This window comes from Protopterus annectens, chromosome 8.part0 (genome assembly GCF_019279795.1).
Source record: "Protopterus annectens isolate FY-2018-M chromosome 8.part0, PAN1.0, whole genome shotgun sequence".
In the NCBI taxonomy this organism is placed as follows: Eukaryota; Metazoa; Chordata; order Ceratodontiformes; family Protopteridae; genus Protopterus; species Protopterus annectens.
The window spans coordinates 1,650,291,348-1,650,318,567 of NC_056741.1; positions in this window are offsets into that span (position 1 = coordinate 1,650,291,348).

The following is a 27,220-nucleotide window of genomic DNA, read 5'->3' on the forward strand; positions in this document are numbered from 1 at the left end:
TATGGTTATGACATGTCATTGATACTCTGCTGTCCTACACCTACAGCCATGTCTCTCAAATGTCCCTGATTTCCACTCATATCTTAGCTCTGACTCCCTTATTCCCACCTACAATGGTTGGCTGTTATAGGGAAGCTAGTGAATGGCACGTAAAACATAGTGACAAAAGGTACTGGTGTATACTCCTGTAATGCCAGATGATGTGTACTAATTTACTTCCTCTCAGTCTGTCAATGTCTCACATAAATATGTCTAACATTTTAACAGTGCCCCTGATTGCCCCTGATGTACTCTGGCTATGTCCATGATTCTGTTTACGTTGTTCCCTGTCTGGTTGAGAGCTATGCCTAACATAGCTGTCAACCTGTTACAGCAAGATATCTGAACAAATCCATAATTAATGGAGGGACAAAGGCCCAAAATTAGGGACACTGTAACTATTGCTCATACAAAGTAAGAAAGTGAATAGAATAACAGATATTACAGTAGCATACTTAAACTCAGATGTTTGTCTTCATTTTCTGACAGCAACCATCAATGATTGGCCAATCTTTTATCAGAAATCTACAATGCTGTGCAAAAATGACCAAAAGTATAAGGCAAACATCTTCACATTCTGGAAACATCTGTATAGTTGAGCAGTATGATGCCTACAGGGAACATATACTACAGCAGGTTTGCATTGTTTTCTCTCATTGTGACACACTGGTGTTGCTGGACTGTTCCCATATAGTTGTTGTAATAGCACACTGCTATTTGTCTGGAAGTGGCCATATGACATGTTACTGGGAGTTTGCCCATAGGGAACACACCACATTACAATGCAATGCTGGGTGTAGGAACATACAGCAGAGTCTATCACGGCACACAGTGACATACCCCAGTATTGCTATTATCTTGGTTGTATCCACACAGGTAGTGTGTTGCCAGTCTGTGGGTATGATGCATGAGGGAGCAGTGGATAATGCAGGTCATTATGGTTGTGCTAGATCTGTACATAGTGGACGTCCATGTATCTCATCCTGTAATGTGTTCCCCTTCTGTAGTCTTTCAGGAACCATGTACCACACAAGACATGCCCCCTTCTCAGATGCAGAGAATGACATAATAGTGGGTGGACTGGGACAGCACCATCAGATCTTGTTTATAGGAGGAGGCATACATGGGAATAGCAGACAGCATTGTGGGTAAACCTTGTGTGGGATGTCAATCAGCTTGGCCAAAAGGACAGGACCTATGAACAGGTCCAACACCGGGAAACAGACATGCTGAATGCTGCACGATGAAGGGCAGCTGTTGTTACCAGGGATCGTGCCACCACAGGTGGAGGGTCTGCGATGGAGCAACCACTCTTGGCCACAGAGGGATTCCTGTTGAGCTTAGGAACACACAACAGCTCCCAGGCATCCATCAGACCATACATCGTGGAGGTGAAAGCCACAGTGTCCACAACAAAGGAGTTTCCAGGTAAGCGTAATGTGTTTACCAGTGTAATACTGTCTCAGTCATTGTGGCAGGCTCCACATACCTGTACATGGGTGTCAGTTCAATCTGCAGTGGGGGGTGAGGGGGTTTATGCTCAGTTGTACACACATACTCAGAATGCCAGCAATATGACCACTATCACAGTAGCTACGGTATATGTGGATATCTGTACATATGACCTTGTAGTGCTGCAACATTTAGTGACAATACCTCTCCCTCACCTTTTCATAGATCTGTCAGGTGTGGCCCATGTCCATGATCCTGTACCTGGTAAGTGGATACTGCTTTTTATGGATCATATCTACTCTATGAAAGCTAAAGGCTACCATATTGCTCTATATACAAATGTTATGTTTAGCCAGAGTAGTATATTTGTATGTTCCATTCTGGAACAGTTAACTGCAGTTCATAGGCTGAGTAATCACAGGTGTGTATTTGAACGACCATCGACACATTTGTACTTATAGTTATGAGAGGCTACACAGCCTGGTATACATGAAGCAATTACTCCAAGATGCCTGTTCAAATGCAAAAGGGAGATGGTACATACCTGAAGCAGTGACACTATTACTGGCATCTCATTCTCAAGATACGTGTACTGGGTTTTATGAGTAGTTCTAGCACATATACTGTCATATTATATACCTTCAGGCAGATAGTACTGGCAAATTTAACTGGATGTGGCTGAAGTGCATGTTATAAAGGGCTTGACTTGTCTGTGTATGTTGCTGTGAGGATATCTGTTTCACATGGGAGTAGAGAGAAGATGATGTGAGACTGGAAATGCAGTTGTGGATCCTCATTTGTATGAGTCTGTGTGGACTACCTTACATAAAACAGCAAGTAGTAATATACTGCTTTTGTCTTGGTTTCACAGGTGATTGGGGGGTTGGAGTCTGTCCCCATCACAACCTGATGTCAGTGTCTCATCAGACTCTGATGGTGATGGTGGTCATAGTGAGGCACAGGTGGAGTTGTTGGGGGCTAAATCTGTCCCAGAGGTTGACATCCCTCTTCTGTTCCCATTGTCACTGCACACAGTTAGTATGCCCACACATTCCCAATCCCCAGAGGCCACAGATATTGGGCAGTCAAAGGGTGGTGACATTGAACAAGACAGTGTGGCAACTATGGCATCAGTGAGTGTAGACAATGACCATAGCCAGAGAGTTAGTGAGGTCCCACACAGTTGGATTGACAGTGGCTCTCATAGGAGTACTGCTGTTAATCCACCACCTGTTGCAGGTGTCACATCACATGTCACTTGGTGCATGCTTTGGGCCATCATGGAGGCAAAGGCACATTCTGAACACAATACCAGATGGATGCTTAGGGTTATGGTTACAACATAGTTTGACATCTGTGACTACCTCCACTGCACTGGGGACACCCTGGATCAGTTCACTGATGCAGTGGACAGATAATGGGCTGAGACAGTGTCTGTCTTGGACCACACACTGTCTGTCCTGGAACATTTGGTTGGAGTTGGGCATCAGACACGTGGACATAGGTTAGCAACACCATCTGAGTGCCCACGTGGCCATGCACAGTCACACTCCTGTAATGGCAGTACCTCCAGCACTAGAAAGAAAAGTGTGCTGCCCACACCATGAGATTGCAGGTCATGGGTACATGGTCCTGGGCAGTCCAATGGCAGACAAAGCCTCAGCAGACAGCAGTCACTGTCAGGTAGTAGCATTGCATCTGACCTTGCTCATGGTGGTGGCAGTGCTACTCCTGGCAGAGTCATTTCCCGTGTTTGTGGGCGGAGACTGTGAACTGTCCACTCTACCATGTATGATCCACAGCTGTCCAACTTACACAAATGTAGGGCTAGCACTGGGCTTGACTATGTATATACACACACTCAAACACCACTGTCACATGTAGATCAACAGACACACATGGCACCTCTCCATGACCCATCTAACCTGCACCCCTTCCTGACTCATACACATCCTTTCAACTGTTTGGCACAGCCTAGGCCTCTGGCACCCCCACAGCACACCCTATGCATGTGATGATAGCTGTGCCACATCCCTGCCATATGTGCCAACAATGCAAGGAAATGCTACTATGTGTCTGATGCACAGGGAGTTTATATTACTTGACATGTACTTGTGTGGGGCAGTATTGTTTTGCCATTCCACTTGTTATGGACCACAACAGGTACTGTATGCTGGCATGTGTCATGTCTACACATCACACTTTGTGTATCTGTTGCATGATGTTGGACTGACAGTAGTGTTACAGAATGGCAGGTGTGTCACAGACCTGTGTGTGTTTCTATTCCAGGAGTCTGAGAGGAAAAATGATGGATGTATGGCAGCAATACAGCAGCAAAGGATGGCATGGCAGCACAGCAGAAATATGATGTCAACAAGACACAGCAGTATACATGCATGGCACCCTAGGTGCATATGTGTAGAACAGTATATCAAGGACAATGGGTGCAGTCAGCGTAATCATGCATTTATACATTGTGATAAGGTCTGCTACCCTTGCTACATGTCACCTGGGTTTTGGGAATGTACAAATCTAGAAGGTGTGGTGATGGAGTTGACACATCTTCAAATATCCTGTGTCCAGGTCAGACATGTGGTGGACATCAGTTATGATTATGTAGAGGTGAGCAATTTAGGGACTGCAGCTAGACACAGGGGCATAAAATGCATAACCATTGCACACAGATAGCCCATATAGACATATCCATACTGCCGCAAGGGGATATATTTACAGGTTTACCATTAGTTGTGCATATTGCACACAGTCGACCAGCAACTGGGTGAAAGGCAGTTTACAAGATTTGCAAACGCCAAACAGAAAAAGGTTTGAATGTGCAATGAGCAAATGCACATTGACATTCGCTCATTACACATTAGACATTGTGGGGCAGATTGCACTATAGTGGGGATCGGGAAATGGTCCCTTTCCCCACTGTAGTGCAATCTCGTAGTTAGAATATTAAAGTAGTGTGGGTGCAGGGGGGCTTGCCCTCCTGCTTTACACTTCTCTTTTTTTTTGTTCGACCTTAATGTTTGAAAAACAGCGAATCTTCTTTTCAATTTGCTATTTTTTGAACATTAAGGACTATCGCCATTTTCACTTTTGTGGTTACGAGTCACTCATAGGAGCACTCGTACCACTGTGATTCGGTGTTATACACACACACACACACACACACACACACACACACACACACACACACACACACACACACACACACACACACACACAGTTGGCTGATGTGAGATTAGAACCCCTACCTGCTATCACACACTACAGCTTGCAGTACTTATTGCATGAACCACAGACTTTACCTGATATTCAACTCTCTGCCAATGCTCTTCAGGTGGATGACATCAGCAGGCCTTGTAGAAGAAGGCACTGTAGAGGCCAGCAGCTGCTCACAGGGCCATAAAATGCATAACCATTTTGTCTGCCAGTGCTGTACCATTTTGTCTGCCATTGCTCTTAAGGTGGATTACATCAGCAAGCCTTGTAGAGGAGGGCAAGGTGGAGGCCAGCAGTCAGCCACAGGGTCGTAAAATGCATAACCATTGCACAAAAATAGCCCATATGGGCATGTCCATAGTGCTGCAAGGGGATATATTTACAGACACTCGCACACACATGGAGTTGGCTAATGTGAGATTAGAACCCCTATCTACTATTACACCCTATAGCTCACAGTACTTATCGCATGTACCACAGGTTGCATCTGTTATATATGCTATTGCAGACACAATACTTGTGGAATACACAAAGTAGCCTAGTGTTGGACAGCATGTGTAGCTGGCAGAATGATATTGATATAGCACTGTTATTGTATCTAGTGTCCTAGGAGTGGGACACTTGTTAATATCACTGCTATGTGTGTACAGTTACCAGTATGGCCATATGTGGCTGGTTGCAGTTAGATAGGCAACCATGTTGCCAGGGGCAATACGGCCTGTCCAAGGCATGTGTTGATAACATTGTACATTATAAAACCTGCTCACCTGTGTTTGTCTACAAGGTAACATTCCGCAGGCACAGGGGTCTGTTGGTAAATGAATTATGTACTGTTGCATCCTTCATCTGGTTCCTTTGGACAACTGTTATAATGTGTAAGTGCAAACAGCCCCAGCATTCTGAGGGTATGTGGGGGCATATATATTTATATATATATATATATATATATATATATATATATATATATATATATATATATATATATATATATATATATATATATATATATATATATATATATATATATATGTGTGTGTGTGTGTGTGTGTGTGTGTGTGTGTGTGTGTGTGTAAAAGGGATGTCTCTGCAAATGTTGCTGTGTGCATGTTATGTACATGTGTTAGATATATGTGGAGAGTTGATATATCGTAATCTATATAGCTATACACACACACACACACACACACACACACACACACACACACACACACACACACACATATATATATATATATATATATATATATATATATATATATATATATATATATCAGTATCATATGCATATGTGATACATACTGATAGATACACAAATCATGAGTGAGAAGGATAGGGGCATACAGATTGGTGAATGCCTTCTACCAGCACCTACAGGACTGCATGGATCAAAACAAGCTCTACAACAAAAGGAAAATCGCCAAGGACTCTAAAGACAATCAACACACATTGCTAACATACGAATTAAACCCACAGTTCTTTGGATCCAACCCAGTTTGGCTTTGTCTGGCCTTGTTCAAGAGGAATCTTGACATGGATTGCCCTTGGGCAGATAGCCTAGTATGAACCTATGAACCTATGAACCTATATGCAGCTGTCTGTATTTACAGACATATTTCCAAATAGCCCAAGTTAGCTAAGTGTAGGAGCATGCCCAGTGGGACTGTCATCACTTACAAGGTGACTCCAGGCCAGAGCTACCTGTACTCCTGTCCGGGATTTTGTGTGATGCAGACATTGGCTGCTGCACCTGTTTCCACAGTACAGCAGTTACCTGAAATTGCCCAAGGCATTCCTAGCTGTGTGCTGTACTTAATATATGACTGGGGTACATCACACAGAGTGACAGTCTGTATACCTCTCACTGTACATGTTTTTGCAGAATGTCCAGCATTTCACCCCATATGTGTGGTCTTTTCCTCATACATTTGTGGTGGTCTGGTATAATATTGTATTATGCAGTCACTGAATTGTACTAACTACTGACACATTTAAATAATTCTGTTCTGTTGCAACCTGCTGTTATACTAGTTACCTTCTAGGTTCATCAGAGATTGTGTAATGTCTGTCTGTAGTGTTGTCCTTTTGTCCCCCCCATTCTCTCTGACTTTGTCCAGCTTTCTTGCAGTAACAGATTGAGGGGTATGCCAGCCTGTGACAATACCACCATATGAGTACCTGACATGCAAAAGACGAGGATGCTGCCAAATTCAAACCATCACCACCATCATCAGCCATGCAAACATCCCTAGCCCAGTGAGCCACACCAGCCACCAGACAGAGAGGTGCCATTCCTCACACAATCAATAGCATACATACATACATTGCCAGCTCTGCATTATGTGGGACATACGATGTATGGCCAGGTTCTATGTCACAGCCCTGGAATTGGCTGGTCTGCTAATATATCATTGCAGATGTACTGTTGTATGGGAACACTGGGGGTGGGGAAAGAACAGCACATGATCTACTGGCATAGACAGTAGTGCAGATATCATGTAACCCCACTGTTTAACATCCCCCTTGACTGCTGTAGTGAATATTCCAACCATGAGGCTGAGTGAATATTATAGAACACATACTATTGGACTGGGTATCCATAGTCCCATGTATATGTTACATCTCTCCAAATATCCCACTATATTCCCTGGCATACATGTAGCAGGTCCATACATACGATAGCATATTATAGTACTCCTTACAACTGGTATGTAGGTGAGTGACTTACCTTGTGAATGCAGTAGTTAGCAGAACTGTAGTTGATGGCTGACTCTGTCTGATGCATGCAGTACACAGCCAATACATGGTTACATACAGGTTGTGTTGGTTGCCTGGCATAATCTTTACTATGCATATGTGAGATGGAGTAAGATGTCAGTCCCTAGGGCCCTAGGTTGTCAGTGCATGTGCTATCCATTGTCTCTTGGCCAAGGCCAGTGCATACTGGGCATGTCTACGTCTGCCTAAAGGGCATCCTCAGGGGTTTCCTCCTCTGAGTCCCCCTAGGGGTGTGGCTGTGGGGACCTAGGCACTGAAGGGGGACTGTGTATCCCTTCCCTTTGCTGATCCTGTTGCAGCTGTTTCCACAGGATCATATTGTGTCGCATAGCACATATTGTGAACATCTGTGCACATGTGGCTGGAGAGTACTGCAGGGCTCCACCAGATATAATCAAAATACCGGAACTGTGACTTCAGCAGCCCAAATACACTCTCTATGATGTTCCTAGTTTGTGTGTGCCTCATTATGACATTCTTCCATGGGTGTGTGTGCATTTCTGATGGCTGTCATCATCCATGGTTCCAGTGCATAGCCAGCATCCCCCAGCAAATAACTGTGCTAGATGTCTCCCCTAACAAACATCTGGTACAGCTGCAATGTGTGTCAGATAGGGGAGTTGTGATAACTGCCAGGGCTGCCAGCATACACATTCATTATAGTGTCCAGGGAATTGCACACAAACTGGCAATTGATGGAGTGATACCCCTTGGGGTTGACGTAGATTGTACCCATCTCAATGGGTGGTGCCTTGATTTGTACATGAGTGCAATCTACAATTCACTACATGGTAGAAGTGTTGCATACTGCTGGCCGTTCCCTCAGGGGTGTGGGGAAAATAAATGTCCTCATTGGCATGTGGCAGCATAGCATCTAGGAACTGGTGGAGTACCCTGGATGCTGATAACTGTGAGATCCCCATCATGTCTCCGGTTGGTCTTTGTAAAGTACCTGTAGCTAGTACCCTAAGAGCTACACATACCTTTGTTTCCACAGGGATGGTTCCCTTTCTGTTGGCTCTGGTCTGAGTTGAGGGCGGCAAAGCTCAGTGAGTTCTTGAAGCATGTTCCTGTCCATCCTGTAGTGCTCTACAATCTCCAGCTCATGTAGCCCCTGAATGGTTACCCCAGACCCGAACACTATTCCCTTTTCAGTCTAGGCCTATTGTCAGCTACAGCAGCAGCACTGACCTCAGCATCTAGCATATACAGATGTAACAGACCTGCAGCAGCCCTTAGTATTCCTTCTGTTAAAAATCCCAAGTCTGTACGCCAGTGGTGCAGAGTATGGGAATCTTTTACATCCACCTGAGTTATCACCAGCACAAGCAATTACTGCACACACAGGAGTCCTGCCTAGCATATACAGATGCAAAAGACCTGCAGCAGCCCCTAGCATTCCTTCAGTTAAAAATCCCAAGTCTGTATGCCAGTGGTGCAGAGTATTGGAATCTTTTACATCCACCTGAGTTATCACCAGCACAAGCAATTACTGCACACACAGAAGTCCAACCCCCTTATGCTGCACTGCAGTGTTAGTAATCAATTTCTCTGAAGTGGAAATAGAACCCACAGTCTTCTGCACCAAGAGCAAGTGTGCTACCTGCTGTACCACTAACATTGCTAGGTAATCTTTTCAATGAGAGATGCATTTTAATCTTATTAGTAAAAAGATTACAGCTCTGTCCAGCAAGAAAATGTTCAGTTTAGAACTAGCTGAACTGAAATAAGTTACCAGTCTGTTAACAGACTATTGTATTAATTCTGGAATTTATTTTCCTCATTGTGCACTTGCGCAGGGCCATTATATAGTTGCCAATAGCTACTTAGTAAAATATTCAACATCTGGTGCAGGTGTTCATATTTTTAGAACTTTGATAAGCAAAATACATTTTATTTGTATTCTGCCTGACATTGTTGATATTATATAACTTAAAAGATTTTGATCGTACTGCATGTCCTGGAGCTTTTTGTCCCTAGGCCTCTGTTAAAAAGGGTCCTGTGTACCCAGATTGATTTTCCTGGTCAACAAATGTAAAATAAATGATTAATTAGTTAATGAATGAATTAATTAATTAAATAAGCACATACATATCAGTTTTCAGGAAAATACTTGCCTTCAGTCTTAAACATTTTAACATGGTACTGACTTTGGTAACACAGTCACGGAAGCAAGGTTCTTTTTGTAAGATATTGATACTTAAGACTTGATGGTTGCTGTAACAAAGTTCTGATTTCATCCTTGGTGAAGACATTACAATGATATATCAAGGACTGTACAATCATAATCAGTGCATGCAAATTGCCTGCATAAACTAAAGTCAGCACTGCTGTTAAACTGTAATACCACCAATGGTTTCTGGCTTCATGTAACAATGCCTGTAGACAAGATGTTGAGTCATTGTACAACCACTGCTATAGGAACATTTTGGCAGCAGTAACTTTCAGTTCAATTAATAACATTTGTATTCAGAAACTGATTATTAGTCAATTTTATAAAGTGCAATATTGCTTTAAAAATAACCTTATATACATTTAAATTCCTTATACATGGAGCATTTCCACAGATTGTGAGAAATAATTGACCTGGCACAAAGGAAGAATGCTTGTGCATAAAGATCTGCTTCAAAAATGTGCATTAATTGGGAAGTTTAGTCTCCATTGCCAAAGAGCATTGTAATATGACATAAACAAGTGGAAAAAACAGAAAAATTGTCTAAGCGATGAAGCTGAAAAAAAAAGCTTGCTAGTGATGTTCTTGTATATGCTGTATTTAATGTTTTCTAACTTGTGAAATCCTTGACATCCATCCATGAGCACATTGAGACCTCGCTCTGTATCCTTCTTGATACAGAGGTTATGTCATCTTCATGATTGTTACAAGGAAATAATCATTCAGATTTATTTATGTGCCTATTACTGAACTTAAAGCAAATAAGACAAAATACAGCTTAACAGAAGTTCACATATAAATATATTCACCTATCAAGCTTATGGCTTAGTGACCTTTGAAAGTTTCTCTGATACACACACATGCACACACACACACACACACACACACACACACACACACACACATATATATATATATATATATATATATATATATATATATATGTAGTTGTGTATCACTTTGTCAATTTTGTCAAAGGTAGCTTTGATTTCAAGAAAAAACAGTAGGTTAAAATGACTGGAAGTACATTGACTGTTGGTACCTTTGAATGACTAGTGATTTCACTGAAAAGTGTAAAAGTTATAGATGTTTTTTCTGGAATTACTTTTGCACATGGGAGTTCTTGTTCGGCATAATTTAGAAGATTTTGAGTGGATTGGCAATGCCCACTGTTAAGATGTGCCCCACATTTGTAGAAGTGTGTATGCCTGCACTGACTCACTGTGTATGATGTTTGCTCTTTTCCCCACTGTTATGTGACTGTGGAGTTAGAGACTGGAGTTAGAGACTTAGAATATATAATTAAGTGGGGTATGGGAGGGCAGAGCCCACCACATGGGGGTGTAGGAGGGCTTGCCCCCTGCAAGAAAGCTTTTTTTTGCTGTATATTTTATGTAGAAGGTTTTCGATTAAATGGATTTTCAGTCAAATGTCCCTGCAATCAAATGTATTTTCAGTCTTTTTTTGACAATATTTACAGCAGTAAAAGTTACCTTCTACAACATGATGTGCAATATTTGTGTGTGTGTGTGTGTGTGTGTGTGTGTGTGTGTGTGTGTGTGTGTGTGTGTGTGTGTGTGTGTGTGTGCAAAATGGTCTAAAAAAATGAACTAATAGCATTTCACCTAATACTATCCTGCACTGCATACTATTACCTAGAATTATATCATTAAAGAGCAAACATCACCACAGCAAGAGTAAGCAGAAAAGAAAACAAAACTTGGACAAAAATAAACATGAATGGTCATTTGGCCAAAGCACAGAACACCAAACCAAACACACTACAGATCAAGTATATTTGGGGGGTGGGCTGCATGCCTCATGTAAGGGCCATACCCCTTGGACTTCTAGACTTAAATATACAAACTCTATAAGCATACAATGATGGAGAAGAGAAAATTCTCCCTATTACAGGAAATCACCGACACTGTGCTGAAACACCAGCACCAGCAAGGAACCCAGACACAAAATCATTACATTAAATATAACAATACCCACCAAAAAGCAAACATTGTCCACCTGCAGCCACCTAATAAATATAATCCCAACAAAGAATTAAATCTATAGACAAAAATGAGATTTGACATTAATGTTGTTTGTGCTTCACCATTCACCCTTATCTGTATCTTATTTCTCAGCACTGCTAGGCCCTTCATCCTTATACGCATTTGTACAACTGACATAGAGCCCAACCTACAGCTAATTTAATAAGAAAATCCTGTAATTTTATGATCACTGGTGTTAGTATTCTCATGAATTTATAAGTAATACTGCAATTAAGTTTACCATAGTTTGTTAGATTGTTCAAGGCAGTGATGCGGTTCAGTGTTTTTCCCCTCTTTCCAGTGCAGTGTAACTTTGAGGTTAGTATATATACATAAATAAGGTATTGTAGCAAAGACTAAGGCCATTATGTGGGGGGTGCAGGGGGGCTTGTCTCATTATAAAAACAGATTTTTCTTTTTGATGTTTTTTTGATTTACTCTGAGCTTAGTGCTTGCATTACATCACTTTTATTCATTTAGTTGTGCTTAGATATTGTGAATTTAGATCAAATGGCAAAGACGTGTGTGTGTGTGTGTGTGTGTGTGTGTGTGTGTGTGTGTGTGTGTGTGTGTGTGTGTGTAAATATATATGTATATATATATATATATATATATATATATATATAAATATATATATATATAAATATAAATATATATATAAATATATATATATATATATATATATATATATATATATATATATATATATATATATATATACATATATGTATATATTTATGTTTATACATATACATATTTCTGGCATGCTGTGTCTGTGAAGCCAGAGATGATGCCAGGCTAAAAAAGAATGTGAAATGGTCTTATGCCAGGCTGAATAAAGCAAAATGTATTCTGTTTTTCCCATGTTTATTTGTAATGTATGTTCTCCTAGTAAACACATTTGCTTGTCCAGATGTTAAAGAACAGAGTGAAAGTCTATTTGTCAGACAGATGACACCTTCTTTTAAGGGGTCTATATCATATTTTTGAAATTCGAAAATGTCAAACACCATATGTTCGAACTTGGAATTTCAAATATTGAAAACATGGAATGCTCAGAATAGCAAATGTTTTCCCAGGGAAAAAAAATCACTGTTCCGAGAAATATACACACAACACAAGCACACCAAAATAAATAAACTGCACACATATAGTTAACAAAACCCAACCCACACTAAACCACTCATATATTACTTACTATCCACTTACCTTAACCCGCACCCTAACCCTAAGGTCCGTAACTATCACACACTTACCCTACGAATCTATACACAAACAAATTCATACACACACATGCAGTTAACAAAACACAACCCTACACTACACCATACATACATTACTAACTATCCACTTACCTTAACCTGCAACATAACCCTAAGGTCCGTAACTCTCACACCACAGTGGAGGAAATAATGAAGTCACAGAACAGCCCACCGAAATCTTGCCCTAGGTAAGATTTCGATGTTCTGGGGCTTCGCTATTTTCACCATTCGATATTTAGGGTTCGATGTTTTCACATTCGGCATTTTCCCTCTTCAGAATTTTGATATAGACCCCTTTTAAGATAACAGACAAGGATGAAACAGCATTGGAAATCCAGGGTAATCCTCTCTGCCTGCCTGCAGAGTTGCTCCTATCTGGTTGATCCTCCCAGCAACATATGCTTGTCTCAAAGATTAAGCCATTCAAGTCTCAGTGCACATGGATGATACAGCGAAACTGCGAATGGCTCATTAAATCAGTTATGGTTCCTTTGGTCGCTCTACCATTACTTGGATAACTTTGGTAATTCTAGAGCTAATACATGCTGATGAGTACTGACTTCCAGGGATGCGTGCATTTATCAGACCAAAACCAATCTGGGTCTCGGCCCGGCAGCTTTGGTGACTCTAGTTAAACTCGGGCCGATTGTGTGACTCTTGGTGGTGACACGACAGTTGAATGTCTACCCTATCAACTTTCAATGGTACTATCTGTGCCTACTGTGATGACCACTGGTAACGGGGAAATCAGGGCTTGATTCTGGAGAAGGGAGTCTGAGAAATGGCTACCACATCCAAGGAAGGCAGCAGGCATGCAAATTACCCACTCCTGACTCGGGAAGGTAGTGATGAGAAATAACAATACAGGACTCTTTAGAGGCCATGTAATTGGAATGAGTACACTTTAAATCCTTTAACGAGGATCTATTGGAGGGCAAGTCTGGTGCTAACAGCCATGGTAATTCCAGCTCCAGTAGCATATATTAAAGTTGCTGCAGTTAAAAGCTCGTAGCTGGATCTTGGGATCGGGCTGGTGGTCTGCTGCGATGTGAGCTGCCACCTGTCCCAGCCTACATATCATCCAACAAATGTCCAGCACTGATGACAGGAATGATATGGTACTCCCATCAAACAAACAAATGTCCAGCACTGAAGGCAGGAATGTTATGCTACTGCTCATCGCCCCAAGTAATGTCCAGCACTGAAGACAGGATTGCTGTGGTACTGTCTATCATGTAAACAAATGTCCAGCACTGAAGGCAGGAATGTTGTGCTACTGCTCATCACCTCAACTAATGTCCAGCACTGAAGACAGGATTGCTGTGGTACTGTCTATCATGTAAACAAATGTCCAGTACTGAAGACAGTAAGGATGTGGTCCTACCTATCACCCAAATACATGTCCATCACTGAAGACAGTAATACTATGGTACTTCCCATCACCCAAACAAATGTCCAGCACTGAAGACAGGAATGCTATGGCCCTCCCTATCACCAAAAAAATGTCCACCACTGAAGACAGCAGTACTTCAGTGCACTCCCTACCACCAAACAAATATCCAGCACTGAAGACAGCAATGCTTCAGTATGGACATTTGTTTGGGTGATGGGAAGTACCATAGCATTATTGTCTTGCCCACACCTGACAAATGTCCACCACTGAAAACAGTAATATTATGGTACTCTCCATCATCAAACAAATGTCCAGCACTGAAGACAACAATGTTATGGAACTCCTCGTCACCCAAACAAATGTCCAGCACTGATGGCTGTAATACTGTGTTACTTCCCAACACCCAAATAAATGTCCAACACTGAAGACACCAATGCTGTGGTACTACCCCCACCCAAACAAAGGTCCAGCACTAAAGACAGGAATGCAATGGTAGTCACCATCACTAAACAAATGTCCAGCACTGAAGGAGTAATACTGTGGTCCTCCTAATCACCCAAACAAATGTCCAGCAGTGAAGACAATAATGCTCTGGTACTCCCAGTCACCTGAATAAAAGTTCAGCGCCAAAGACAGTAATACTGTGGTACTACCCATCACCCAAACAAAAGTCCAGCACTGAAGATAGCAATGCTATGGTACTCCCCATCATCCAAACAAATGTTCAGGACTGAATAGAGTAATAGTGTCATACTCCACATTACCTAAACAATTGTCCAGCACAGAAGACAGTAATGTTATGTCACTCCCTATCACCAAATAAATGTCCAGCAGAGAGTACAGTAATGCTGCTGTACTTCTCACACACAAACAAATGTCCAGCATGGAAGTCAGTAATCCTGTGTTACTCCTATCACCCAAACAGATGTCCAGCCCTGAGAACAGTGATGATATGGTACTCCCCATCACACAAACAAATGCCCAGCACTGAAGACATGAATGCTAAGATACTCCCCATCACACAAACAAATGTCCAGCAATGAAGACTATAATGCTATGGTATGCCACATATAGATCTCTCAGGTCTAAGGACACATATTTTGCATACATATATAGACCAAACAGTAAACACAGTGAAGAAATGCATTCCTCATCTCTCCAAATGTTGAAATACTGCCCATAAGACATAACACAAATCATAAATCCAAAATACTAATGACAGTAATGCTATGGTATTTCACATCACCTGAACCAATGTCCAGTACTGAAGCCAGTAATTTTATGGTATTATCCATTACCCAAACAAACATCCAGCACAGAAGACAGTAATGTTATTGTACTCCCTATCACACAAAAAATGTCTAGCACTGAAGACAGTAATGCTATGGACGCCTCATCGGCCAAACAAATGCCCACCACTAAAGACAGAGATGTTGTTGTACTCCCAATCATCCAAACAAATGTCCAGCTCTGAAGACAATAATGTTGTGTACCCAAACAAATGTCCAGCATAGAAGACAGTAAGGCTATGGCACTTCCTATCACCAAAGAAATGTCCAGTACTGAAGACAGTAATTATATGGTATTCCAATGTTCAACACTGAAGACAGGAATGCTATGGTACTTTCCATCAAAAAAATGTCCAGCATTGAGCACAGTATTGCTATGGTATTCCCCTCATCCAAAAGAATATCCTACATCTAAGACAGTAATGCTACGGTACTCCGCTTCACCCTAATGAATGTCCAGCACTGAAGGCAGTAATACTGTCATACTTCAAATCACCCAAACAAATGTCCAGTAAAAAAGACAGTAATGTTATGGTACTCCCTATCATCAAAGAAAATAAATGTCCAGCACAGAAGACAGTAATGCTATGGTACTCCATATCATCCAAACAAATGTCTCACACTGAAGACAGGAATGCTATGGTATTCCACATCCCCCAAACAAATGTCCAGCACTGAAGACAGTAATAATGTGGTACTGCCCATCACCTAAACAAATGTTCAGAACTGAAGACAGGAATAGTATGGTATTCCACATCCCCCAAACAAATGTCCAGCACTGAAGATGGCATTACTATGGTACTGCCCACCACCCAAACAAATGTCCAGCACTGAAAACAGTAATGCTGTGGTACTGCCCATCACCCAGACAAATGTCCAGCCCTAAAGACAGGAATGCTGTGGTACTCCCTGTGACTTAAACAAATGCCTGACATTGAAGACAGGAATGTTGTGGTACTCCTAATCAGACAAACAAATGTCCAGCACTGAAGACAGTAACACTGAGGTACTCCCCTTCACCCAAACAAATGTCCAGCACTGAAGACAGTGACGCTATGGTACTCCTCATCAGCCAAACAAATGTCCATTACTGAAGACAGTAATGCTGTCATATTTCAAATCACCCAAACAAATGTCCATTACAAAATACAGTAATGTTATGACACTCCCTATCATAAAAAAATAAATAAATAAATCCCCAGCACAGAAGACAGTAATGCTATGGTACTCCATATCACCCAAATAAATGTCTTGCACTGAAGACAGGAATGCTATGGTATTCCACATTCCCCAAACAAATGTCCAGCACTGAAGACAGTATTGCTATGGTACTGCCCACCACCCAAACAAATGTCCAGCACTGAAGACAGTAATGCTTCAGTGCTGGACATTTTTCTGGGTGATGAGTAGTACCACAGCATTGCTGTCTTCAGGGCTGTACATTTGTTTGGGTGATGGGGAGTACCATAGCATTCCTGTCTTTGCTGGATTTTTGTTTAAGTAATGGGGTGTACCATAGCATTCTAGTCCTACTGACATCTGCCAAGTGTCCACCACTGAAGACAGGAATGCTCTGGTACTCCCAATCACCCAAACAAATCTCCAGCATTGAAGACAGTAATGCTATGGTACTCACTATCATCCAAACATGTCCAGCACTGAAGACAGTAATGATGTGGCTTTAGCTTAGCCACACCTAGTAATCCTTAGCAAACAAACTGCTATCCATGAATAATGTCATTCAAATTCTGTTGGACCTGTAATTAACCTAATGGGAGTTCTTATCATTTTCATAGCTACACTAAACTGAAATGTTACTCTGCAGAATATAATACTTTGTAGGATCTAACTCTTTTCTTTTTTCTTTCTTTGTATAATAATTTTAGTTTCTTGCATGTGATAGTTAACATTTGCTGTTTTGCATTGTACTGTATTATGTCTCTTCTTGCAAGATTTGTTAACTGTGGAGTTTGTCTTCCTGGGTCTATTCTGAAAATGGCCTTGTCATGGCATAGACAGACTTTCTTAAACATCCAACAGATAAACTTTAATAATATATCTTATACAGCATAACCTTTTGAATCATTCCCATCCTCCAAATTGCAAAACATAATTGAGATATAATAAATAAGATGGCTTAAAATAATATTTCTCCACTGATTCAGCTTAACTTATGTCAATACTTAAGGGAGCTCTGACCACACACTTATATCTACTTTCCTTCTTGACCAGTTACTAAGGTTTTGCCCAGTACACAGAAAATATCTTCCAAAATTTGATGATGGTGGCCAGTAGTACAGACAAGATAACTCTAATCCATATGAAAAACAAAACATTTAACCTAACACCTTGAGGCAGAATTTGAAATAATTAAACTGGACATCCCTATCAGCAGTAAAGGTGTTGGTGTTGCCCATTTAATATTTTCCAAAGTCCATTCCCACATCTGTATAATTTCCCAATCTTTCCAACATTCTTATACCATGTGTACATAATTGGCTTGTCACATGCCATATCACCAACATCTCTGGTATTATTAATTTTATCTGGGGAGAAATGCCATTTATGAGAAAGTTTCACATAATGGAATTGCCTAAGATAGGGAACATTATTATCTGCATAAATATCTAAAACCTCTTTTTTCTCTGCATCCAGTAGAGGACAGTACAACAGCTTATTTCTGGTTAACTTCTATCAGTATTTTGGATTTCTAATGCCATACATAAGTCAGGGTATGGTTAGAGCTAATAAAAGTAGTATTGTTTCAGTCTTTGATATTAGCCAAGAGTTCTCAGCACCTGTGATATGCCCTGAATTACCCCCTTCTATAATTCATACAGGGTTACATGTATTAGTAGCATATAAAAGTATGATTGTAAATTCTTTTTTATTAGAACTGTTGTTCCTACTGCTTTTTGGAACTATCTGATATCTTCTTACCCACTGCTGTTGTTTCTGTTTTCAAATCCTGGAATTTTATGACTTTCCGTCTCTGTAAGACACTGTAATCACTGGGTGTAATATTTTCAGTGATCATTGTTTTGTCCTTTTTCATAGACTTCTGTTTCTTTTTATCTACTTTTTGAACTGTTGGCAATGGGTGGTCCCAGATGATATAAACGTCACCATTCTCTATAATGCTTTGTGGATCGTATTTACAATGCTTCTCAGCTACTTTTGTATGGCAGTGCTTGTACAATCCCCAGTGCAGCAGTCTTGCCAAATTATTGTGCCTTTCAGTATACAGACCCTCTGTCAGGACTGCATCTTACCCAGCAACAAGATGTGTGACTGTTTCCAGTTCTTTTTTGCAGAACCTGCATTTGTCTTTTTCCCCACATTTTTGATGGACTTTGAAGCCAATGTATATGTAGCCTACTATCCTGGGCAATCATTATTAGTCTTTCATCTTTTGGTTTCACTCCACCACTACTTAAATATTTCTGTATGAAATCTTGCCTCAAAGGATAATAAGGATAAAGTATAAATACATCAATTTGTAGTTGTCGTTTCAACCATCCTAGGAGATCTCTATACTTGTCACTATATTTATAGATTTTCCAATTGTCTTTCCTTCTCATCTGATCCTTTCTTTTGTTGCTGTTGGGCTTTTTTATTTTTTGGCACATTCAGTTGTTGTCTCATTTTGTCTCCTTATGGTTTGATTTCCATTCCTACTTGATACAAAAATGTTTCTTCTAAACTAAGCAAAGATTTCATCTTAGAGTTCTTCTCCTCAAGTTTTAAAACTTTTACTATGTTTGGATCTCGTAAGGTCTGCAGATAAGTATGTAATCAATTTCAAGGAGGCTCATATATCTTTCAGAGTGTAGAATATATAATCTTGGTATACACTGATTTTTATGTGTCATTCAATAATCATGAAGCATTTGTATTGTTTTCTTCTGCAACTGATCCAGTACTTTTTCTGGTCAGTCAGTCACCCCAAAATTGTTAGTTAGAAGATGAAGAACAAACTGATTTATAGTTTGGACCTTATTCCAAGATGTCAAAGCAGTTTTCATTATTATCAAAAACAACAGAAGGAGAAAAGGCAACAGCCAAAAAACAACGCCAGTTCACAAAATGTTTAATCCAGCTTAGTGCCTCGGCATAATAGCCTTCAATGAGTACAAGTTACAAAAACACACCCACTCCAATATATACCACAATTAATTAAACAATTACATAAATTATTCAATCAAAAAACAGAATATTATTTAAAGAGAGAACTTCCAATATAAAAAAGAACTAACAATACTAACAATACAAAATCTATAATAAACTTTTCCAGTTTACTTCTAAATTTAAACCGTTTGGTGACATAGTGTTATATTTCAGAATATAAATAGTTTCTTTAAATAGCAAGATATTTTTAATTAATCTATCGTCACCTTTCTTAATAAAAAATTTTTCTAAAATACAACACTCAAATAGTTCAACATTACTATTATGACACTCCATAAAATGTAAAGCAATGGGACTAGTTAATACTCTTCTTTTAGTATCTCTAATATGTTCTTGCATTCTAGTTTTAAATTTTCTCTTTGTCTCACCAATATAATATAATTTACATGGACATCTAATACAGTAAATAACCCCTACAGAGTTGCATGAAAAATTATTATTAGGTCTAAATGAAATTCCATTAATATTAGCAAAAAATGGTTTTACATATTTACATATACTACACTGGCCGCAAACATTTGTACCAACTATATCAGTTATCACATACACATACAGTTTTCATTATTAGTTGTCATCTTCTGAAGTATTTCTTACTGAGTTCTATTTATATTTGTTCATATTTTATTGCTAATCTTTCATCTGCTCCCAAATATGTACACATTCTTTTTTGCTCAAGTTCTGTTATATCACATCACTGTCCCAGGTTAATATTTTCTTGGTGTTGCAGCTTTCCTGTTTTAAATGTTTTTGCACATTTGTCAAGACCAAATTACATTCTTATATCATCTGAGAAAGTTTTATTCATTTGCAGTTGTGCCTTCAACTTCTCATCTGACGAACTATAGAATTTTAAGACATCCAGAAAAAGTAGATGAGAAGTCTTTAAGCAAGTTTAATTTTGGGAGCCTAATTGTAACCATAGCCTAATCTGTTGAGTAAACAGCTCAATGGGTTACGTTGAAGACCAAACATCAGTGCTAACAATTACCCTGAAACATCCATCCTTGCATTTGTATCCTGGGATAATAATTTGTCCTTTGTCATAGTTCAACCGTAAAGTGGTCTAACACTGTTTCATGGTTATTGTAAAGTAATTGATTAATGCAGGGTGTACATTATACATCTGTAAGCATCCATGAATGTGGGATGCTGTCACCTGCTATTTTTTTGCAATCTATCTATGACATACTTATATTCTTTCCCCTTTTACAACTCTCTACTATGACTTTATTTAGCAATAAATGATTCTTTGTTTCATATGACTTTCTTTTGTTATCTTTTTATACAATTGCCATAATGGAATTTTTTATATAGTCTGTATGTATTGTTGGAAAGCAAGTTATTGATCTATAGTTCTTAAGATGACTTGCAAGTTCACTCTTAAGGAGGATTATAGATTTTCTTGTTGTTAGCCAAGTTTGTGTCTGTTTGGGTTGTGCAAATAAATAATACTTACTCAGGGCTAAATCTTTGTGTAAAGATGTTAATCCTTTTGCCAGAAATTGAGTCACTATCTGCTGATTGAGTTTTCAGAAAATTGAAATTCACATGGTCAAGACTACATGATCATGTTTTTGAAAACTCAAAGCTTTTGAATGGAGATCACAATACATTATAGATTGAGAAATTTATCCTTTTCCTCACTGCATAACTTGCAGGGGGTGTGGGGGTGCAGGAGGGGCTTGCCCCCCTACAAAACTTTTAAAAAGGTAGATTTTTTTAGGGGGTTTATGTTCAAGTTTTCGTAAACTTGATCATATGGTCTCAACCATATGAATTTTGAGTTTCTGAAAACTCTGTCATCTGACAGAACTCAGAAATTAGGTGTTGCATCTGAGCCTAAGGTTTTCTAAATAGGTGCTTTTTTTAATTTTGTCTCAGTTTTTATGGCTGTTATGTCATCCTATTTCATATTGTTTAATTTAGAGATCATTACTGTTTCTTGTAACTCCTTTATTCTTTCAGTAAGTTTGTCATGTTCAACACAGTCGTCATAAATACTTCTACAAAATGTGCCTATTTCTACTTTTTTGGTTGTGCTTCTATTCCTTTTACTTTGTTTCTCAATTTCTTATAAACATTTTTGAGTTATCAATGAATTGCTTATTTTTTACATTTCCTTTTTATTTATCTGCTTACCTTCTAAGTTTTTCTGCCAATGCTGATACTTTTCAGTTTATTGTTGGCAATAGTATTTGTTAGCAGCTGGTATTTTATGGTACTATGTGTTGCTTTTACCACATCTGTCTTTCTAAGTATTTTTGATGATCTTTTCCCATTTCTATATTTTTCTTACAGTGACACTTCTTGTCTTAATTGCATTATAGTTTTTTCTATTCAGTGCTTCCCCTTTCTTTCCTTTGATACTCTATATTTTTGTGGCACCATTTTAGCTGCAGAGTAATATATTCTATTGATTTCTGTTTTATCACATGGATTTCTCTTTATAGTCCTTACTACTGTGTTTATGTTTTACCAGTCTTCTTTTATCTTCATTTCTGTAATCTATTTCTTTCAGCTATCTTAGTATGTCTGTCCATTTCTATTAAATCAAGTAGGTCTTCCCTTAAAAATCATTTTCTTCTGAAATGAGCACATCATCTTTGCTGTCTGCTTTCTGTGAGTATTTTATTGAAAGTTCCAGAACATCAAACTGTGACAGATGCACTTGATGCTCCTTCAAACCATTGGCCCATCACTTGGCAAAATTACCTATATCAGAGTTGCCATAGATTCCTGCTCTTTCCCTTGCTATGCCACTTCAATTGGACTTTTGTACCATGCTCTTACAGAATGCTCGATTATCACCATGTCACAAATCTTCTTCAGATGTCACCTGTTATCTGCATCTCCTTAATCTGGGGACCCATTATTCCACCATGCTACAACATTGTCTGTGTTGGATTATCCTCACTAAATATTTTACTTTGCAGATAATGCATAACTTCATTTTCTATTTATTTTATAGGTTTATAGGTAAATACTAGATTATTTATTTATTTATTTATTTATTTATTTATTTATTTTACATTTGTTAACCGGGCTAGTCCAACTGGATACATGTCCATTTTCAGTGGAGGCCCGAGGAGAAAAGCTCCGCTAAAATAGTACTAATGCAACAGAAGTAATACAATGCAACTAACTAATTATACAATGCAACTAGAGAAATTAAACCAACAGAAAATTATAAAGAAAATAACACAATAGTAATTCACAATGAGCAATATATCATAGAAAAAAAAAATTTACAGAATAGTAGTGAATTGCTAGTTTACAGTGTTAAACGAAAAAACAGGCTTAAAAGTATTTACACAAAGAATAATAGTAACACAGGAATGGATGAAAAACTCACAGGGTGTGAGGTCATTTGATTTTAAATAGGGTAGAATAGAAGGCTAAAATGTATTTACACAAAGAATGAAAATAACACAGAGATGGTTGGAAAAACACAGGATGTGAGGTTATTTAATATGAAGTAGGGTTGAAAAGAAGAAAAATTCTGGTATTAAACATTAGTTGCTGAAGAGAATCAAGTAGTCTGGAATTAGTAAGTAAGCTGTGGGAAGGTAACAGAGTCAGTAGAAGGTGAGAATTATTAGTCAGGATTGTTGCAAGAACATAGCCAGTGGTTGGATAGGAAGAGTTTTAGGTTGGTTTTAAAAAGTTGAAGTGATGTTAGGGAAGTGAGATGTTGTGGTAGTTGATTCCATATTTTACCAACTGAGTTAGAAAATATGGAATCACCTGCTAGGTTATGTGATAAGAAGGTGTGGATTAATATTTTGTTTGAGGAGCGTAGGTTCCTCAGGTTATAATATGGTTTAATAAGGGTGGAGAGCATTGGAGTGTAATCAGGGTGATAAAGGGCATTATGTGCAATAGTAAGTTGATTAAGATGAATTAGATGGGGTAATTCAAGCCAGCCTAGTTTTTTGAGATTTAGACAATGATGGGTTCTGTAAGGAGAGTTAGCAGCAAATCTGGCAATATTATTATATGCTGTTGCAAGTTTATTAAGATTATTCTTAGTAAGATTGGTAAATATGGGGGAGGCATATAGTAGGGTAGAGATTAAGTGGGTTCTAGCTATTGTAGTTCTGGCTTCTGGAGTTAAGAAAGGTTTGATTCTGTAGAGTGAGCCTAGTTTTCTGTTAGTAGATTTTATTATGGTGTTGATGTGAGTGTCAAATTTTAATTGATTGTCAATTGTGATGCTTAAGAGTTTAGTGGTCTGGTCAGTAGAGATAAGGGTACCGTTACTGGATAAAAGAGTAAAATCAAGGGAAGGAGACAGGTGAGTTGGTGAAAAAAGCAGTAGTTTAGTTTTTTTGGGGTTGAGGAGGAGACAGTGATTAGAAAACCATTGTTCAGTAGTCAAGAAGGTTTTTTGAGTGAGAGAATGAAGTTCAGACTGTGAGGAGGCTGAGCAGATAATCGTAGTGTCGTCTGCATATTGAATACACGTTGATAGAGGAGTAGTTAGATGAAGGTCATTTATAAAAATAGAGAATAGTAGAGGACCTAAGATAGAGCCTTAGGGGACTCCTATAGAGGTGGGGAGGAGATCTGAGAGATGGTTGCGCCACAGAACTGCCTGTTTATGGTTATCCAGATAGGATGTAAACCAGTTTAAGCTGGAATTATCTAGAGAGAGGGACTTTAAGCGATGGAGGAGGAGTTGGTGATTGACCATGTCGAAGGCCTTAGACAGGTCTACAAAGAAAGCTGAGGAAGGGGTATTATTGTTGCGATTGTTGTTAATAGAGTCAATAAAGGATAGTAAGGCAGTAGTTGCACTATGAAATGGTCGAAAACCATGTTGGCAATTAGCTAGGAGATTGTGGTGTAGTAGGTGGTTAAGTAACTGTTTGTGGATACATTTCTCCATTATTTTTGCAAGAGGAGATAGTTGTGCTATGGGGCGGAAGTTAGAATACTCAGTAGAGTCTCTTCCTTTGAAGAGAGGGATGATGTATGAGATTTTCCAGACTGATGGAATAGTACTTTCTTCTAAGGTCCTGTTAATCAGTATAGAGATAGGGTATGCAATAGCTTTTGCACTTATTTGAAGGTATTCAGCTGGAAGTTCGTCAGCTGAGGGGGTTGAGGGTTTTAATTTTTGAAGTAGGGATAAAATATAAGAGGTGGGTATAGGTTTGAGGTGAAATGGAGGAGGGGTTGGGCTTGGACTGGATAGTTTAGATGTGTCTGGGCATTGTTGATTTGCTAGCTTTAATATCGCAGAAGTAAAGAAATTATTAAATTCATTAACTGTTTGTAAAGGGCAGTCTGGGTTAGAGCCTAGTGGATTTGGTGTGGCAACTTTACCTGGAGTTACTAGCATATTAATGGTATTCCAGATTTTTTTTGGCTGTTGAAGCAAAGATTGTTGTAGCTGGGTGAAGTAGTTTTTTTTGTCATGCAGGATAGCTTTTTTTGTCATATTTCTTTGCTGTCTAAAGGTAAGATGATCAGCTGTATTTTTAGTGGTTCTCCACTTGGCCCAGGCTTTATTTTTACTAAGGATAAGTTTCCTTGTGTTATGTGAGAGCCATTGGGCTGTTTTAGATTTAATTCGTATTAACCGCATAGGTGCATGATTTTCCAGGATTGTTAGAAAAGTGTTATTAAAGAAATGAACAGCTTCCTCTATGGGCAGGGATTTAAGGGGTGACCAGTTAACTTGCCTGAGGTCATTTAGAAACTGATCAGGGTCAAAGAATTTTTTGCTGCGGGATGCTCTGACTTGGGTAGGGATGGTCATACTTGCTTTATGCCTAATAATGTATGTAAGTAGGTGGTCACTAAGGTCATCTGGGAGGGTTCCTGTTGTATATTTTTGCTGGGGACTGTTTGTTAGTATCCAGTCAAGAATACTTTCTTTATTATTAGGTTTGTTTTTTCTTGTTGGGGAGTTAATGGTTTGGGAGAAGCCATGCAGGTTGATGAGGGTAGAAGGATTAGTTTGTTTGCATGAATTCCAGTCAATATTGAAGTCACCTAATATTATTGTTTCTTGAGGAAGATTTAGAGAGAACCAGTTTAATAGGTCTTCTAATGTGTTGAGGTTTTTACCTGGGGGAAGATAGGTACAGATAATGTTAATTGTTTTATGTGGGTTGAGCTGAAGCTTAGAGATTATTATTTCAGCATTATTGTCAAATGGTGGGTTATGGTTAACTTTACTTATCTGTAGGCTGGTTTTATAGAGAATAGCAACCCCTCCACCTTTTTTTTAAGGTGATCCTGCCTTAGAATATTGTAACCTGGGGGGTGATTTCGTTATCATATGTTGAGGGTTTTAGCCATGTTTCAGTTAGACAGAGGATATCAAATTGTTGGACATCTAGGAGAGCATGAATTAGTGGAATTTTATTACAGATGCTGCGTATGTTTAGATGAGCAATAGAGAGAGATTTAGGGGGTTTAGTAGGGGGTAAAGGTTGAGTTTTAAAGTGATAGCAGTTAGAGAGAGGTGGGGAGACATTGGGTCCTGGGTTGGGGTGAATGTCGCCATCTAGTAGTGAGTGACTTAATATAGGGTTGAGATAAAGATGAGTATAGTGGAAGTATTCAAAAAGCTTTTTGAGGCTAACCTTTGTGTATTTAGTGTGAGAGAGGCGGTGATATTTCACTTGAAGGTAGGAGGTAGTATAGATGGGATTGTGATAGTGTGTGAATAGCACTAGGGGAAAAGTTAGTGTTTGTTTGTGATGATGACCAGGGCCTTTATAAGCCTAGCCGTGCAACCAACCTAATTGTGTCTCCATGTATCATGGGCACTTATTAGGAGGGGGTATGTTGGTTAGGAAGTTTCTAAAGGTTATATGGGGGGTATGTTAGTTTGGGCATAGTAACTGTCTGCCTCTGTCAGAGACATGGGAGCCAGGCCAGGTGAATTTCTGATTTCCCACCCATTGGTCAAGGATGGTCTGTTTCACATGGGTGAGAATCCTCTGAGACACATATCTATTTCACCAACATGTATTATTTGTTTTACTAGAAAATGTAAATCCTTGGATCTAGTGGATCTGATGCTGTTCATTTTGTAGATGTGCAAAATGTCCATCAGACCTAGATCCAAGGGTGCCTTTTATGCCATACTTATGTCATCTCTCAATAACCTGTAGGAGAGCAAGTACTGAGATAGGGCTTTAAGGTGATCCATATAGGACAATGTGTTTATGCCCTAGAATTTCCTGATAAGGAAAGTTTTGGGGCATTCTAACTGTTGCATATATCTGGTTAGTTACATTATGAAAGGGGGATATTATACTCAATGATAAGGGCTGAATAAATTGGCACTATGACTTCCCTGGCGGTTAATGCAATGCCCTGACTTATAATCTGGGCAACATAGAATGATTTTCTAACTA